An 18,147-nucleotide genomic window follows, 5' to 3' on the forward strand; every position below is an offset into this window, starting at 1 on the left:
TAGCACTGATGTAGTAGTTCCCAACAGTTGACAGTGACCTTCACCAGCCCCTGTATGAACTATCATGCATGCAGCATTTTTAATCTTCATATAAACCCAATGAGGTAGCAGTATTGCTAGCAGCACTCTGTGGATGAGGACACTGAAGGTCAGAGAGAGGGACGCCACCCAGCTAGTACTCAGCAGAGTCACAACTTGAACCCAGGTCCAGCCCAACTCCATGTGTATTCTCTGAATCACTGACCTATCCTCCCATGATGCCTGTTTCATAATCTCATATACATAGGGATAATATTAATGAAGTAGCTTCTCATTTAGCAACTCTGGATAATTTGGTGGTGTGCGTTGGGGGTGGGGGAGCTATTTCTAAGAAGTGAGAAAGGATCAGCATGGCAGGACCTGCCGAGATATGGCTCGAATCAGTGCAGGTCAGTTGGTGAAAGCTGGGGTGGAGCAACACGGTCCATGCCAGTTATTTTGAAATAGAGAAATTTGGGGTTCATGAGGTGGATCACAAATAGCAACTGATCCTGTGAAACAGGAACCATGGGACAGAATACAACATGTAGGCACCTCAAGTTGATGATTCCCAGTTAGCCCATTCCTTTAAAGGTGATCCAGTAATAGTCACCTTTCCCAGAGGGATCTCCCAATAGTTTGGGTCATTTCCTCTGTGATTTTGTACAGGACTCACCTCAGGCACTCCTGGATATTCTTGAAAACTCTCCACCATGCTGACTAATACTGCAGTGGGAAGTGTACTGCATCTGATTGAAAATGCAGCTGAGTTTTGTGGAAAATGAGTTCTACATTGAAATTAGTCTACAAATTCTGAAATGAATAAAATATGAAGATATTTTGATTAAAAAATACAAATTTGACTCAGCTGGTTGCCTCATGAGAGAACTGGCCGAAAAAGAAAAAGTTGTAAAGTAATTTTCAGAAGCCCAAAGATGAACTGTTCCATAGGCTTTAGGTGATTTTCTAAGATGTCTATTTTCAAATAAGATTTTAATTTTGTTAGATGAAGGCGATTCAGTTTTTAGCAGGTTAAGATAATTTTTAATGTTAAAATATAAATATTAAATTTGGGGGGTGATTTCTGACATGATTTCATGGAGTGTTTTGTCGTTGTCTCCTGATTTGAAGGGAGGGCAAGGGGACTGTGTTTTGGGGATCCAGGAAAGTTGTCATAAACATACACTCAAAAACAGTGTCTTCTCCACCAGCCTGTCGCTCACATGCCTCCTTACCATCTGCTTCTTCTACGGTGCAGCTTTACGGTGAAGTTGAGACTCAGAGGCGAAAGTGTATAAAAGAGGACTTAAAAGGACCCAAATCTTGAGTCTTCATTTTCCCCAAGTCAGTTTCTAACATAAACCCCGCTTTTATCTTTCCATCACTGTCATTTCTCTTGAATTTTTATCCCTTTGGAGGTGCTGTACCAGGAACTCAGAATACACAGATGCTACTATTCCAGGAACTCACCGTATGGGGCAGGTTTTTTTTTGAAAAGTGGCCCTAAGACCACACCTCACCGACAGTGTGGCTGCCTGTGAAAATTCAGATTCCTGGGTCCCAGGGGAGGCCTGTGGGGTCCGAAGCCGTGCATGGGCAGGGGGAAGGGAGCACCGCTGAGGGGAACACCAACATGAACAGGTGGTAATGTAGTGAGAGGAAGGGAGCAGTAGTGCTGCAAAGGAAGAGAAGGAAATAGGAAGAGGAGATGGCCTCTCCTCCCTTTCTGATACTAGGAGGAAAGCTGGGTACTGGGTCCTGCTGGCTTTTGATGCCAACTCACCTAGAACGTACGTACCTGTGATGGTGCTGTGTGGGGTTCCCCCTGGTTTTCTACATTTGGTTCAGAATCTGCCAGACCTTTGTCTTGCTAAATATAGTTTGCTATTCAAAGATGTGTAACGTTTAACACCAGAGGATACCTTAAGTTTTAGTTGTCTAGGCTAAACCTTGCACTTTGAATTGACTCGTTTATAGGGAGTAGCAAGATGGGCTGCCCAGTCAGTCAGGGTGATTGCAGTTACCACACTCAAATTATACAATCCATGAATGGGTATTGACTTCCGTTTCTCCTTTTGCAAGATTGTACAACTATTGCACTTTTAATTAGGAGGGCAATGATGCCAATACCAAGAAATTCAATATAACGAACTTTTTATTATAAGAGATAAAAATTAATCCTCAATTCCTTTGGCCTTTTAATTGTTAACTGTGGAATCAGTCAAATGTGGAGGCTGAAGAAGCATTAAGGGATAATGTAATTGCAGCTCTTCAAACAATTGTATCTGTCTGGAGAATGAAGATTGATGATCTGGAAAATAGATCTCATTGTTTCAGTAGTAGAATTATGGGTTTTGCCAGTGGCTATTAAGACAGAGTCTCTGGGAAACTTTTTGCCAAAAGAAAAAAAGATACTTGTTAGATGAAGAAAATTTAATTCAGCCACTTTTCATTAAGCAAGGCCAGAAACTCTAATTCCCAAGTTCATAGTTGAGGAAAGGCCCCAGAGCAGTAATTATCCATTTTTCAAGTTTCCTGATAGAAATTTCTTCAATTAGATATAGACAAGGGGAAAATTATGGTAAAAGTAAGGGTATTTTGTCCTTTCTAAAAAGCACTAGGAAAATAGAGACTATCTAACAATGTTAAAAGATAATTATATTAAATGAGTTAAGCACTTTGAATTATTTTAAAAGATGTTAAATTACTTCCAGTATTGCTTAAAAATACTGCTTAAAGTGCTTAAAATTTTTATTCAGAAAATAAACTTGCATTCAATATTCATTTATGTTTCTAAATTCTCAGAAAGTGTGGGTTACCTGGGACATCCTTGGACATCCCCTGGGGAAGGAGGTTATTTGGTGTATGACCCAGGTTGGGTTGTCTGTTCCAAGTGCTAGTAAAGGTTTGACACATGATTTGGTATATTTGTCATGCTATTAGGAAGATTAGCTTAGTTGTCTCACTTGCTGATTCTAATGTTATTTGACAAACATCATTTGCGTGGCCATTATTTTCTTCTACCTTCCTCATTCATGTATGAGATAGATGTGGAAGTAAATGATTGACTTGGTATGAAGCCATGGGCAACCATGGACTAATATAAGAGGAAGTAACTAACTCTCTCTTTGTCCAACCACATAGTGGTAGCACATGAATATTTTATTTTACCATTTTAAAGTAGAGGAAGCTTAGAAGGTGAGTTGAAGTGACTTCAGTCTCTCTTGTTTTGTTTATGATGTAGTGTTTTTGTTTATTTGCTGCTAAGCAGAGAGTGAAGATGTAACTATTTACCTCAACAGGGTAAATGGGAAGCAGCTCTACAACCATGGTCCACCAACAAGCTGAACTCTGAGTATGTATCTGTCCAGAAATTATTTCTAATCTAGCACAAAAGTGATAGCAAACATACATTTAGAATGGTTAGAAATAGTCACTGGCAATTTGCATGATTTGATCTGCTAATGGAGATGCCTGCTAGCAGATCATGGATGTAAATGGAAGGTTTTGGAAACCTGGGGCTTAAAAACCAGATTATGTGTGCTCATTGTTATTATTATTATTATTATAAGGTTGGAAGGACCATCTAGAAATATGAAAAACTATTCTTTCTTAAATCTGTAACATTACTTACTTTAAAGTTAAAAATAAGGGAACTGGTACTTAAAGATGATCAAGTTGAGGAATCAGGGAAAATTGAAAACAGATTTTTTTAAAAAAAGCAATTTAGGCCTTAATAAACCTAAATGGTTTGTTTAGGATGTTCAAAAAAAAAGTGGCTACATTTTAAAAAAGAAATGAACATTAATGTTCTTAAGTGATAAATAACAAATTGTTTTTGTAAACCATTTCAAAAATACAGACATGAAAAGATAAGATAAATTAAACCCTAACAACTGCCCCCCAACCACAGCCTACCCCCCCAGGCTGCTTCTGCCATTTACAGGTCACTGCAATTAGCTAGAGGTGCCTCCCATCTTAATTCTGTGTGTGGCTGTGGGGGACATTTCTTTAAACAAAAATGGTATGCCTATTATCTGGAAGGTAGTTTTTGTATCAATTATTTCTCATTATTTGCGTTATAAGTCATTAAGACATTCAAAGAGAGAGAATAAGAGAGAAGCAAGCTGAGATTCTGTATACTAAGTTCCTTCTTCACCAACCAATTGCTCTCCACCCCTTTCGGGACCTGATCCTTCCTGATTGGTGGGCCTTCTGCCACAGTACATGAGCTCTGATCTCAGCTATGAACTTCAGAGACCCAAAGTCTTGATTCAGCCTCATGGGGCAGTGGAGCTAATATAATATAAAAAATAGATATTAGGATTAGGGACCTCTGATAAATGGGGATGGTAATATTTTCTTCTTGAGTTGAGGAGGAATAAAAGTTCAGTGAAATTATTACACACGAAGGGGCTAAGAAGATTATCCACATGTGCCATGATCGGTCTAAATTCTAGTAAATAGGTTTGTTCAGAGATAGAATTAAACCACAGTGAGAAGGCAAAAAAGGTTTCAGAATGTGGTAAATGAACAAGGAAACTATTTCTAGGATTTGGAATCAGAACATATGGGATCAGAAGTAAGGGAGAGAAGAGATTAATTTAAAAAATAAAAGGATGGTTACTTTGTAGTTAAAACAAGAATAGTAGGAAATGGAAAGAAACCAGGAGAAGGAAACACAGATCCAAGAAATCATGTTAGCCCTACACATGGAAATAGAACGGAAGAAAATCACCAGATAAAGTAGGGCAGAAATTCAAAAATATGTTCTGAATGTGCTTAAAGGGCATAAGGTCATAAAAGTGGGGAAAGGATGGGGAAGTGGACATTATAATAAGTAAAGTCAAGTCCTGCTGATGCAGGAAAAATGGTCAGAAAGAACTATTTCTGCTGTCATTGAGGTACTAAAAGTTACAGGAGCCTTAGCATAATGTATTCCTGTGTTTGACCCTGGTGCATATATTATGCTTTGACAGCATCACAGGGGAAAGGTGACTGGTCCAGGACAGGATTTGAATATTATTGTTTGCCTGCCCAAATACCATCTCACAACAATTCTTCATTTGCAATGTTATTTTTAATGGCCCCAAAGTGTTCCATTTTATGAATATGTCATGAATCATTTGATAATTTTTTATTATTTGACATTTATGATACAGTAAGTTTTTTACTATTATAAATTATGGTACAGCAAAAATCCTTGTAGGTAAATCTTTGTGTATCATTAGTTGTTTCCTTTGAATAATAACTATAAATTGAGTTACAGGGCCACAGGGAATACCCATTTCAGCCTGCTTGTACCACTAGCCAAACTTGCTTCGGTAAAATTCATACCAATATACGCTATTATTATTAACAGTGAAACATCACCATTTCTCACATTCAAAGGTGAGACTCCTAAAACATCATCAGTATTATAAGCCTGTGAATTATGCCTTTTTCCAATAGTGTAGATGATATCAATTTAGTCATGTGAACTCTTTTTCCTGGCACCCATAGTATTCAAAGGTATGCAATTTAAAAATACATAGTGAAAGTTAGAGCTGTATTCTAGTGATCAAAGAATATTTGAATTATACAGGGTGATCATACTCATTATTTTATTAGTAAAGTATTCTAACCTATTTCTCTAAAAAGTATTCTAACCATAGTCTAAAATATTTATTTGTCTTTCATCCTTCTAATTGTATAACCACTAGAAAGGAAACTAATAATTCTGCCTTTCTCTAAGACTAGAAATAATAACTGAAGAAATTCAGAATATAAGGTCCCTGTATAGCTCAGAAATAAATACTAAAGTTTAGTTTTCAAGGAGTATCCAAAACAGAATCCTACCCACATTTGAAACTTACTGCTATATTTAAGAAGGTACAAAATATTTGTTCATACAGTATTACTTTATATGGGAGAAAACGTGCATAACTGGATAATGTCCTTCTGATATTGACCTCAAAAAGTGCCTTTATTTTTAAAACACAAAGAGGTTTAGGAGAAAACAGCAATGGTAGGTTTAAAGACTCACAGATTCTAGTCAGAATCAAAATACCCGGTTATTTGAGTCATAGACCATTTTTCCTAGTTACGTATTATTTGAATTGGCTTCATGTATAGTAGAAAGAACAATAATCTACAGATCGTGAATTGATCTTAGACTAAAGTTGGCTACGTTCTAGATGTGTGAACATGGAGAGCAAAATATAACCACCTCTGAGTCTCAGTTAATACATCTGCTAAAAAAAATCCTTCATTGTTCCTTTTTTTTTAAAAAATTTATTTATTTTAATTTTTTTGAAGAACATTATGTTTACTAGGCTCTCACCTACCAGAAGTCCCCGCCACAAACCCCATTACAGTCACTGTCCATCAGCATAGTAGGATGTTGTAGAATCACTACTTGTCTTCTCTGTGTTGCAAAGCCCTCCCCTTTCCCCTCCACCCCCACATTATACATGCTAATCATAATACCTCTTTTCTTCTTCCCTGCCCTTATCCCTCCCTTCCCTCCCATTCTCCCCAGTCTCTTTCCCTTTGGTAACTGTTAGTTCATTCTTGGGTTCTGTGATTCTGCTGCTGTTTTGTTCCTTCAGTTTTTCTTTTGTTATACTCCACAGATGAGTGAAATCATTTGGTATTTGTTTTTCCCCGCTTGGCTTATTTCACTGAGCATAATACCCTCTAGCTCCATCCATGTTGTTGCAAATGGTAGGATTTGTTTTATTCTTATGGCTGAATAATATTCCATTGTGCATATGTACCACATCTTCTTTATCTATTCATCTACTGATGGACACTTAGGTTGCTTCCATTTCTTGGCTATTGTAAATAGTGCTGCGATAAACATAGGGGTGCATCTGTCTTTTTCAAACTGGAGTGCTGCATCCTTAGGGTAAATTCCTAGGGGTGGAATTCCTGGGTCAAATGGTAAGTCTATTTTGAGCATTTTGTGGAACCTCCATATTGCTTTCCACAATGGTTGAACTAATTTACATTCCCACCAGCAGTGTAGGAGGGTTCCCCTTTCTCCACAACCTCGCCAACATTTGTTGTTGTTTGTCTTTTGGATGGTGGCCATCCTTACTGGTGTGAGGTGATATCTCATTGTGGTTTAAATTTGCATTTCTCCGATAACTAGCGATGTGGAGCATCTTTTCATGTGTCTGTTGGCCATCTGAATTTCTTCTTTGGAGAACTGTCTATTCAGCTCCTCTGCCCATTTTTTAATTGGGTTATTTGCTTTTTGTTTGTTGAGAAGCGTGAGCTCTTTATATATTTTGGATGTCAAGCCTTTATCGGATCTGTCATTTACGAAAATATTCTCCCATACTGTAGGGTACCTTTTTGTTCTATTGATGGTGTCCTTTGCTGTTCAGAAGCTTTTCAGCTTGATACAGTCCCACTTGTTCATTTTTGCTTTTGTTTCCCTTGCCCGGGGAGATATGTTCATGAAGAAGTCACTCATGTTTAGGTCCAAGAGATTTTTGCCTTTGTTTTTTTCTAAGAGTTTTATGGTTTCATGACTTACATTCACGTCTTTGATCCATTTTGAATTTACTTTTGTGTATGGGGTTAGACAGTGATCCAGTTTCATTCTCTTACATGTAGCTGTCCAGTTCTGTCAGCACCATCTGTTGAAGAGACTGTCATTTCCCCATTGTATGTCCATGGCTCCTTTATCGAATATTAATTGACCATATATGTTTGGGTTAATGTCTGGAGTCTCTAATCTGTTCCACTGGTCTGTGGCTCTGTTCTTGTGCCAGTACCAAATTGTCTTCATTACTATGACTTTGTAGTAGAGCTTGAAGTTGGGGAGTGAGATCCCCGCCACTTTATTCTTCTTTCTCAGGATTGCTTTGGCTATTCAGGGTCTTTGGTGTTTCCATATGAATTTTTGAACTATTTGTTCCAGTTCGTTGAAGAATGTTGTTGGTAATTTGATAGGGATTGCATCAAATCTGTATATTGCTTTGGGCAGGATGGCCATTTTGACGATATTAATTCTTCCTAGCCACGAGCATGGGATGAGTTTCCATTTGTTAGTGTCCTCTTTAACCTCTCTTAAAAGTGTCTTATAGTTTTCAGGGTATAGGTCTTTCACTTCTTTGTTTAGGTTTATTCCTAGGTATTTTATTCTTTTTGATGCAATTGTGAATGGAATTGTTTCCCTGATTTCTCTTTCTATTGGCTCATTGTTAGTGTATAGGAAAGCCACAGATTTCTGTGTGTTAATTTTGTATCCTGCAACTTTGCTGTATTCTGATATCAGTTCTAGTAGTTTTGGAGTGGAGTCTTTAGGGTTTTTTATGTACAATATCATATCATCTGCAAATAGTGACAGTTTAACTTCTTCTTTACCAATATGGATTCCTTGTATTTCTTAGTTTTGTCTAATTGCCATGGCTAGGATCTCCAGTACTATGTTAAATAACAGTGGGGAGAGTGGGCATCCCTGTCTTGTTCCCGATCTCAGAGGAAAAGCTTTCAGCTTCTTGCTATTCAGTATGATGTTGGCTGTGGGTTTATCATATATGGTCTTTATTATGTTGAGGTACTTGCCCTCTATACCCATTTTGCTGAGAGTTTTTAACATGAATGGATGTTGAATTTTGTTGAATGCTTTTTCAGCATCTATGGAGATGATCATGTGGTTTTTTACTTTCTTTTTGTTGATGTGGTGGATGATGTTGATGGATTTTCGAATGTTGTACCATCCTTGCATCCCTGGGATGAATCCCACTTGGTCGTGGTGTATGATCCTTTTGACATATTTTTGAATTCAGTTTGCTAATATTTTATTGAGTATTTTTGCATCTACGTTCATCAGGGATATTGGTCTGTAATTTTCTTTTTTGGTGGAGTCTTTGCCTGGTTTTGGTATTAGGGTGATGTTGGCTTCATAGAATGAGTTTGGGAGTATTCCCTCCTCTTCTATTTTTTAGAAAACTTTAAGGAGAATGGGTATTAAATCTTCTTTGTGTGTCTGATAAAATTCCAAGGTAAATCCATCTGGCCCAGGGGTCTTTTTCTTGGGTAGTTTTTTGATTTCTTTGCTGGTAATTGGTTTGTTTAGATTTTGTGTTTCTTCCTAGGTCAGTCTTGGAAGGTTTTATTTTTCTAGGAAGTTGTCCATTCCTTCTAGCTTTTCCAGCTTCTTAGCATATAGGTTTCCATAGTAGTCTCTAATAATACTTTGTATTTCTGTTGGGTCTGTCGTGATGTTTCCTTTCTCATTTCTGATTCTGTTGATGTGTGTTGATTCTCTTTTTCTCTTAATAAGTCTGGCTAGAGGCTTATCTATTTTGTTTATTCTCTCAAAGAACCAGCTCTTGGTTTCATTGATTTTTTTCTATTGTTTTATTCTTCTCAATTTTGTTTATTTCTTCTCTGATCTTTATTATGTCCCTCCTTCTGCTGACTTTAGGCCTCATTTGTTCTTCTTTTTCCAATTTTGATAACTGTGATGCTAGACTATTCATTTGGGTTTGTTCTTCCTTCTTTAAATATGCCTGGATTGCTATATACTTTCCTCTTAAGACTGCTTTCGCTGCATCCCACAGAAGTTGGGGCTTTGTGTTTTTGTTGTCATTTATTTCCATATATTGCTGGATCTCCGTTTTAATTTGGTCATTAATCCATTGACTATTTAGAAGCGTGTTGTTAAGATCCATGTGTTTGTGAGCCTTTTTGCTTTCTTGGTACAATTTATTTCTAGTTTTCTACCTTTGTGATCTGAAAAGTTGGTTGGTAGGATCTCAATCTTTTTGAATTTACTGCAGCTCTTTTTGTGGCCTAGTATGTAGTCTATTCTGGAGAATGTTCCATGTGCACTTGAGAAGAATGTGTATCCTGTTGCTTTTGGATGTAGAGTTCTATAGATGTCTATTAGGTCCATCTGTTCTAGTGTGTTGTTCAGTGCCTCTGTGTCCTTACTTATTTTCTGTCTGGTGGATCTGTCCTTTGGAGTGAATGGTGCGTTGAAGTCTCCTAAAATGAATGCACTGCAGTCTATTTCCTCCTTTAGTTCTGTTAGTATTTGTTTCACATATGCTGGTGCTCCTGTGTTGGGTGCATATGTATTTATAATGGTTATATCCTCTTGTTGTACTGAGCCCTTTATCATTATATAATGTCCTTCTTTATCTCTTGTTACTTTCTTTGTTTTGAAGTCTATTTTGTCTGATACTAGTACTGCAACACCTGCTTTTTTCTCCCTATTGTTTGCATGAAATATCTTTTTCCATCCCTTGACTTTTAGTCTGTGCATGTCTTTGGGTTTGAGGTGAGTCTCTTGTAAGCAGCATATAGATGGGTCTTGTTTTTTTATCCATTCAGTGACTGTATGTCATTTGATTGGTGCATTCAGTCCATTTACATTTAGGGTGATTATCGATAGGTATGTACTTATTGCCATTTCATGCTTTAGATTCGTGTTTACCAAAGGTTCCAGGTTACTTTCCTTACTATCTAAGAGTCTAACTTAACTCATTTAGTATGCTGTTACACACACAATCTAAAGGTTCTTTTCTATTTCTCCTCCTTTTTCTTCCTCCTTCATTCTTTATATATTAGGTATCAGATTCTATAATTTTTCTCTATCCCTTAATTGGCTTTTGGGATAGTCAATTTAATTTTGCATTTGCCTCGCAATCAGCTGCTCCACCCTCCCTACCGTGATTTTACTACCTCTGGTGACAGCTATCCAACCCTAGGAACACTTCCATCTGCAGCAGTCCCTCCAAAATAGTCTGCAGAGATGGTTTGTGGGAGGTAAACTCTCTCAGCTTTTGCTTATCTGGAAATTGTTTAATCCCTCCTTCAAATTTAAATGATAACCTTGCCGGATAAAGTAATCTTGGTTCCAGGCCCTTCTGCTTCATGGCATTGAATACATCATGCCACTCCCTTCTGGCCTGTAAGGTTTCTGCTGAGAAGTCTGATGTTAGTCTGATGGGCTTTCCTTTGTATGTGATCTTATTTCTGCCTCTGGCTGCTTTTAACAGTCTGTCCTTATCCTTGATCTTTCCCATTTTAATTACTATGTGTCTTGGTGTTGTCTTCCTTGGGTCCCTTGTATAGGGGGATTTGTGGATCTCAGTGGCCTGAGAGACTATCTCCTTCCCCAGATTGGGGAAATTTTCAGCGACTACCTCCTCAAAGACACTTTCTATCCCTTTCTCTCTTTCTTCTTCTGGTATCCCTATAATGCAAATATTGTTCCGCTTGGATTGGTCACACAGTTCTCTCAATATTCTTTCATTTTTAGAGATCCTTTTTTCTCTCTGTGCCTCAGCTTCTTTGTATTCCTCTTCTCTGGTTTCTATTTCATTTATTGTCTCCTCCGCCGTATCCAACCTGCTTTTAATACCCTCCATTGTTTTCTTTAACGATTGGATCTCTGACGTGAATTCATTCCTGAGTTCTTGGATGTCTTTCCGTACATCCATTAGGATGTTGATTATTTTTATTTTGAACCCCCTTTCAGGAAGAGTCACGAGATCCATATCATTTAAATCTTTCTCGGGAGTTGTGTTAACAATTTTACTCTGGACAAGGTTCCTTTCGCGTTTTATGTTTGTATATGGCGCCCTCTAGTGTCCAGAGCTCTATTCTGGAGCTGCTGAGCCCCTGAAGCAATGTCGGGGGTCACAGGGGAGCAGTACTGGGGGTAGGAAAGAGCTGTTCCCCTCCTCCTGGCTCCTGTGCCTGTCTCCACTGCCTGAGCCAGTGGGGCGGGCACACAGGTTTAAGTTTTTGTCCCAGAGCAGCCAGATATGGATCCCTGCTTTCCACAAGCAGCCAGAATCCCAGTCTCCCCAGGAACTCTGCCTGTATTAACTTTCCAACCTGGTAGTCATGCAAGTCTCACGAAAGCACCATGAAATGTAGGTTTGTGCTCCCAGCGCAGATCTCCGGAGCTAGGTATTCAGCAGTCCCAAGTCTTCCACTCCCTCCCTGCTCGGTTTCTCTTCCTCCCGCCGGTGAGCTGGTGTTGGGGAGGGGCTCAGGTCCCGCGGAGCCACAGCTCTGGTACGTTACCCCTTTCGCTGAGGTCTGCTCTTTTCTCCAGGTGTGTGCAGTCTGACGCTGTGCTCTTTCCTTTTGCTCTCTCAGGATTAGTTGTGCCAATTAAATATTCTTATTATATCCGGTTTTAGGAGGAAACCTCTGTCTCCTCTCTCATGCCGCCATCTTTAATCCTTTCCTCCTTCATTGTTTCTTATTTCTCACAGGGTCATTATGAGTATTGAAATATTGGATGTGAAAATTTATTCTGTCTAGTAGTAATGTTTGCTGTATACTTGGAGCATACTTGTTTTAATAATTATAGCAATATATTTTCTCTCATGACCTCAAAATCTTAGGTTTAATATTTAACACTCTAAAGTGAAAAATAGCATAAGTTTGTGCATGGGGGGGAGTAACAGGAGCAAATTAATAAAAGACAAATACTTCAAATAAATTTATATTGAAGTGTATTACACAGAAGAATTCATAAATCATAAGTGTTTACCTTTATCAATTATAACAAAGTTAGTACACTGAAGTAACTACTACCCAGGTCAAGAAATAGAACATTACCAGCAACCCAGAGGCCTTCCTGTGCCCCACCTTAAACAACTAACCCACCTTCCTCCTCAGAGATGAGTACCATCCTGACTTCTAATATTATCATTTTGTGTTGCCTATTTGTTAATTTTATAAATGGTACCAAATAATATGTATTTTTTTGTATCAGGCTTCTTTTGAGATGTTATTATATGGCTATAATTGAGTTCATTTTAATTGCTGAATACTAGTCCATATTTCCAATATACCATAATTTATTTATCCATTAAGAAACATTTGTTTCCAGTTTGAAGCTATTACAAATACTTCTACTATATATAAATAATATATATCTAATAGAATAGGTATATATCCTATACACACACACACACACACACACACACACACATATGTATATATACATGCACATACCCTAGGAGCAGAATTACTTTATCAAAAGCTAAGTCTATAGAGCAATAAGAGACTTAGCAATAAGAGATTTCTTCAAATGTTTTTACAAGTTGGCAAATTCATAGTGTGTGAGAATCCTAGTTTTTCCATATCCTCACCAATATTTGGTACTGTTAGACTTTTTAATTTTAGTCACTTTCATGGGTATATGTCTTATTTTTGTTTCAATTTATATTTCCCTGGTGATTAAAGTTTAACACCGTTTTATCATTTCATAAATATTTGGGCATTTTCCTTTGTGAATTGCCTATTTAAGTCTCACCCAGTTTTCTATTGGTTTGTCCTTTTTTATGATTTGTAAAAGTTGTTTATTCTGAATATGAGTTCTTTGTCAGGTACATGAATTGCAAATATCTCACACTCTGTGGATTGGTTTTTTACTTTCTTAATGGTACATTTTAGTAAATAGAAGTCCTTAACATACTCCAATTTACTATTTTCATTTGTGGTTAGGACTTTTTTTCCTACTTAAGCTATACTCGTCTAGTGTGTTCTAGTTACATATTATTTTAAATGGCTACAGGTACAGTAGAAAGAGCAAGAGCAACAATCTAGGGATTGAGAATTGGTCTTAGACTGAAATCTACCACTTTCTAGAACAAAATTTAACCACCTCTGAGCTTCAGTTTATTCATCTATTAAAAACAATTTAATTGGTTCTATTTTCATGAGGGTGGGAGGTGACTCAACCTAACATAACAACTCCCCAATGAGTCTAGAGGACAAGAATTTCCTCAAATCATTCTGTTGTTCTTCCTTGCTAAAATAATAATAACAATAGTAAAAATAACAACAACAAGTGTTAATAAGAAATGAAATTGAAGAAAGCTTAAAAATTTTCTGGAAACTCAGAATGATTACCATGTAAAACTGTCTCCTGAATCTGAAGAAAAGCAAGAAACCAATCCAAGCAGTCTATGAGCCAGGCTCAGATTAGGGCAGAGTTTACATGAAAGGAGCATTCAAAACAAAAAGTATTCTCCTCTATGGCATGGACATGAAAATGTTCTCCTTTATTGTGCTACAAAACCTTATTGTTTTACCTTTCATGTCTAGTGCTCCAGTTCGTGGGGATTGAGTTTCATGTGTGCTGTGCAGTATGTATTTATCTGAAATTCTTGAGATTTTTCTAATACACAAATCACATAATTAGCTAATAATTATAGCTTTACATTTTTCTTCCCATTCTTAAAGCCTTTTTCTATTCTTTTCCTGCTCAGTTGCATTATCTAGAACCTTCAGCACAGTATTGATTGGAAGTATAAAGTATATTCTTGTTTCATTCATAATCTCAGAATTTTTTCATTATTAATCTTTATAATAATATTTTAAATGTTATATGTATTTTATATTATATATTATTTTATATATTATATTTATATTATATATTATTTCTATTCTGTATATGATATTTGCTATAGAAATTTTTTAGATCACTTTTATCTTTTTATCATTTTGATTGAAGTACAGAGGTATTTGACAAAAATTTTATATATTTAAAGTATAAAATGGGATAGCTTGATATGCATATTCATTGTGAAATGATTACGACAATCAAGTTAATTTACTGACATGTCCATCACCTCACATAATTACCTAGCACATTTCAAGTATATAATACAGTATTATTAACTAGAGTCACTATGCTGTATATTATTACCAGAACTTATTCATCTTATAACTGAAAGTCTGTAGCCTTTGGCAACATCTCCCTATTTTCTCCACCCTCCAGCCCCTGGTAATCAATCATTCCGTTCTCTGGTCCTAGGAGTTTGACTTTTTTTGGTTCCACATACGGTGAGATCATACAGTATTTGTCATTCTCTGGCTTATTTCACTGAACATAGTGTCTTCCAGGTTCATTCATGTTGTCACAAATGGCAGGACTTCCTTCTTTTTAATGAATGAATGATATTGCACTACACACACACACACACACACACCACATTTTCTTTATCCATTCATCTATCAATGGGCATTTAGATGGTTTCCATATCTTGGCTATTGATGAATAATGCTGCAGTGAAGGAAGTGCAGATGTCTCTTTGAGATAATGATTTCATTGATTTCATTTCCTTTGGTTATAGATGTGTCCATATCTTGGCTAGTGTGAATAATACTGCAGTAACATGGGAATGCAAATGTCTCTTTGAGATTTTGATTTCATTTCCTTGGGATATATACCCAGAAGGAGGGTTGCTGGATCATATGAGAAATTCCAGTTTTAATTTTGGAGAAACCTTCATACTGTTTACCATAATGATTGCAGCAATTTACATTCCCATCAACAGCATAGAAGGGCTCCCTTTTCTCCACAGCCTCACCAACACTTACCAAAAAGATCATACCTTTTTGGTAATAGCCATCCTAACAGTTATGAGATGATATCTTACTATCATTTTGCTTTATAGTTCCCTGATGATTTGTAATATTGAGTTCCTTTTCATGTACCTATTGGCTATTTGTATGTTTTCTTTCAGAAAATGTCTATTTATCTCCTTTGCCCATTTTTAAATCAGGTCATTTATTTCTTTGCTATTGTGTTGTATGAGTTCCTTATACATTTCAGATACTAACCCTTTATCAGATATATGGTATGCAAATATATTCTCCCATTTGATAGTTTGCCTTTCCTTTGCTGTGTAGGAGATTTGTAGATTGATGTAGTCCCACTTGTTCATTTTTGCTTTTGTTTCCTGTGCTTTTGCTACCGTATGAAAAATCATTGCCAAGATCAGTGTCAAGGAGCTCTTACTCAGTGTTTTCTGCAGGGAGTTTTATGGTTTCAAGTCCTACATTTAATCCATTTTGAGTTGATTTGAGTTGGCAAAATTCACTTTAAAGTCATGAATTTCAAACAAAAGGTAAAATGAAGAGAAATCAGGAATCAGGTTTAGATTGATGGGGTTGCCAAAAACATAAATAAGAGAACTACAAAGTCAAAACTGGCAAGACTAAGTTCAAAATCAGCTGGTAAACCATGATTTAAAAATCTGGATACATAAGGGAATGTAAAAACTAATTTTTTTTCAAACAAGTACATGAAGATACTTCTAATCTGGCAAATTCTGTAAAAAGACTGAGTGCCTTAGTCTCTTTCAGCAACAGTGAGAAACTCCACCCTAACCTGAGCTTGGCTCATAGATGTATCTTTGGATTGGTTTCTTGCTTTCAGATTTCAGTAGACAATTTTTCATGGTAATCATTCTGAGCTTCTAGCAAAACTTTAAGCCTTCTTCAGTTTCATTTCTTATTAACAGTTGTTATTATTGTTGTTATTATTTTAGCAAAGAAGAGCAACAGAATGATTTGAGGAGATTCTTGTCCTCTAGACTCACTGGGGAGTTACTGTGTTAGGCTGAATCACTCCCAACCTAAAGATATCCACCCAGTTATGCTTTGCAAAGTGCTGTTTAAGAATGTCAAACCAATAGGTGCTTCAATTGATCCTATAATGTCCCATTAGTGCTCACAGGCGTGAAAATGCAAAAGTTTTTGTTAATTATATATATATATAGGTATCATTAATCTACAATTACATGAAGAACATTATTTTTACTAGGCTCCCCCCTTCACCAAGTCCCCCCCACAAACCCCATTACAGTCACTGTCCATCAGCATAGTAAGATGCTGCAGAATCCCTACTCATCTTCTCTGTGTTGCACAGCCCTCCCTGTGCCCCCCACCCAACATTACACATGCTAATCGTAAGGCCCCCTTTCTTTTTCCCTGCCCTTATCCCTCCCTTCCCACCCATCCTCCCCAGTCCCTTTCCTTTTGGTAACTGTTAGTCCATTCTTGGGTTCTGTGATTGTGCTGCTGTTTTGTTCCTTCAGTTTTTCTTTGTTCTTATACTCCACATATGAGTGAAATAATTTGGTACTTGTCTCTCTCTGCCTGGCTTATTTCAATGAACATAAAGAGAATATATTCATAAATGACAGATCCGATAAAGGGCTGACATCCAAAATATATAAAGAGCTCACACACCTCAACAAACAAAAAGCAAATAATCCAATTAAAAAATGATGAGAGGAGCTGAACAGACAGTTCTCCAAAGAAGAAATTCAGATGGCCAACACACACATGAAAAGATGCTCCACATCGCTAGTCACCAGAGAAATGCAAATTAACACCACAATGAGATATCACCTCATACCAGTAAGGATTGCCATCATCAAAAAGACAATCAACAACAAATGTTGGCGAGGTTGTGGAGAAAGGGGAACCCTCTTATACTGCTGGTGGGAATGCAAAGTAGTTCAACCATTGTGGAAAGCAGTATGGAGATTCCTCTAAATGCTCAAAATAGAAATACCATTTGACCCAGGAATTCCACTTCTAGGAATTTACCCTAAGAATGCAGCAGTACAGTTTGAAAAAGACAGATGCACCCATATGTTTATCTCAGCACTATTTACAATAGCCAAGAAATGGAAGCAGTGTAAGTGTCCATCAGTAGATGAATGGGTAAAGAAGATGTGGTACATATACACAATGGAATATTATTCAGCCGTAAGAAGAAAACAAATCCTACCATTTGCAACAACATGGATGTTTATTATATTTTGAGGCAGTACATTGTTACTATGTTGCTTTTAATCATTTGTTGTATTTTCTGTCTTCTTTCTCTGTTTCTCCCATTTTGTCTCTCCTTCCTTTCCTCTTTTCCTCCCTTCTCCATTCTGTATATTAAACTACTAGCAGAGATATGAGCATCTACTAACTCTTGCAAAATATTGCAAATGCAGAGAAGTAGAAAGAACATTTCCTAACCTTAAGAAATTTATTATCTAGTTTTGGGGGTATAGGGTAGATTCAATTTGATAAATGTTTACACACAATATTATTAAAGCTCAAATCAGACGGAAATGTGTAGACAGCAAGTCCTAGTTCAATGTAGAAAGAAGTTTTTGTATAACTTGAACTACCTTAAAACTGTATAAAAATTAGAATCACAGAGTAAAACAGAGGGTACAGCTGGCCAAAAAGTAGAGTTGTGAAGGTATTATATTAATTTAAATTAAAGTCATCTATAGTGACAGAAAAGCTAACACAAGAATGGTTTAAGAAAAATAGAAATATATTTCTTGTTCATTTAAACATAGC

The 18,147-nt window shown here is 36.9% G+C and overlaps 1 protein-coding gene across 8 annotated transcripts in view; it reads left to right on the plus strand.

The window, feature by feature from the left end:
• ZNF385B (zinc finger protein 385B) overlaps positions 1 to 18,147 on the plus strand; it is a 427,842-nt gene that overhangs the window by 204,048 nt on the left and 205,647 nt on the right. For 2 of the 8 annotated variants that reach the window (XM_036879440.2, XM_057503829.1), the window contains exon 2: positions 3,321 to 3,373. The exons of the other annotated variants lie outside the window; for them this stretch is intronic. The gene's annotated coding sequence lies outside the window, so the exon portion shown is untranslated. The remainder of the gene's footprint in view (positions 1 to 3,320; positions 3,374 to 18,147) is intronic. 8 annotated transcript variants of the gene reach the window in all.

This window comes from Manis pentadactyla, chromosome 6, assembly GCF_030020395.1.
Source record: "Manis pentadactyla isolate mManPen7 chromosome 6, mManPen7.hap1, whole genome shotgun sequence".
Classification (NCBI taxonomy): domain Eukaryota; kingdom Metazoa; phylum Chordata; class Mammalia; order Pholidota; family Manidae; genus Manis; species Manis pentadactyla.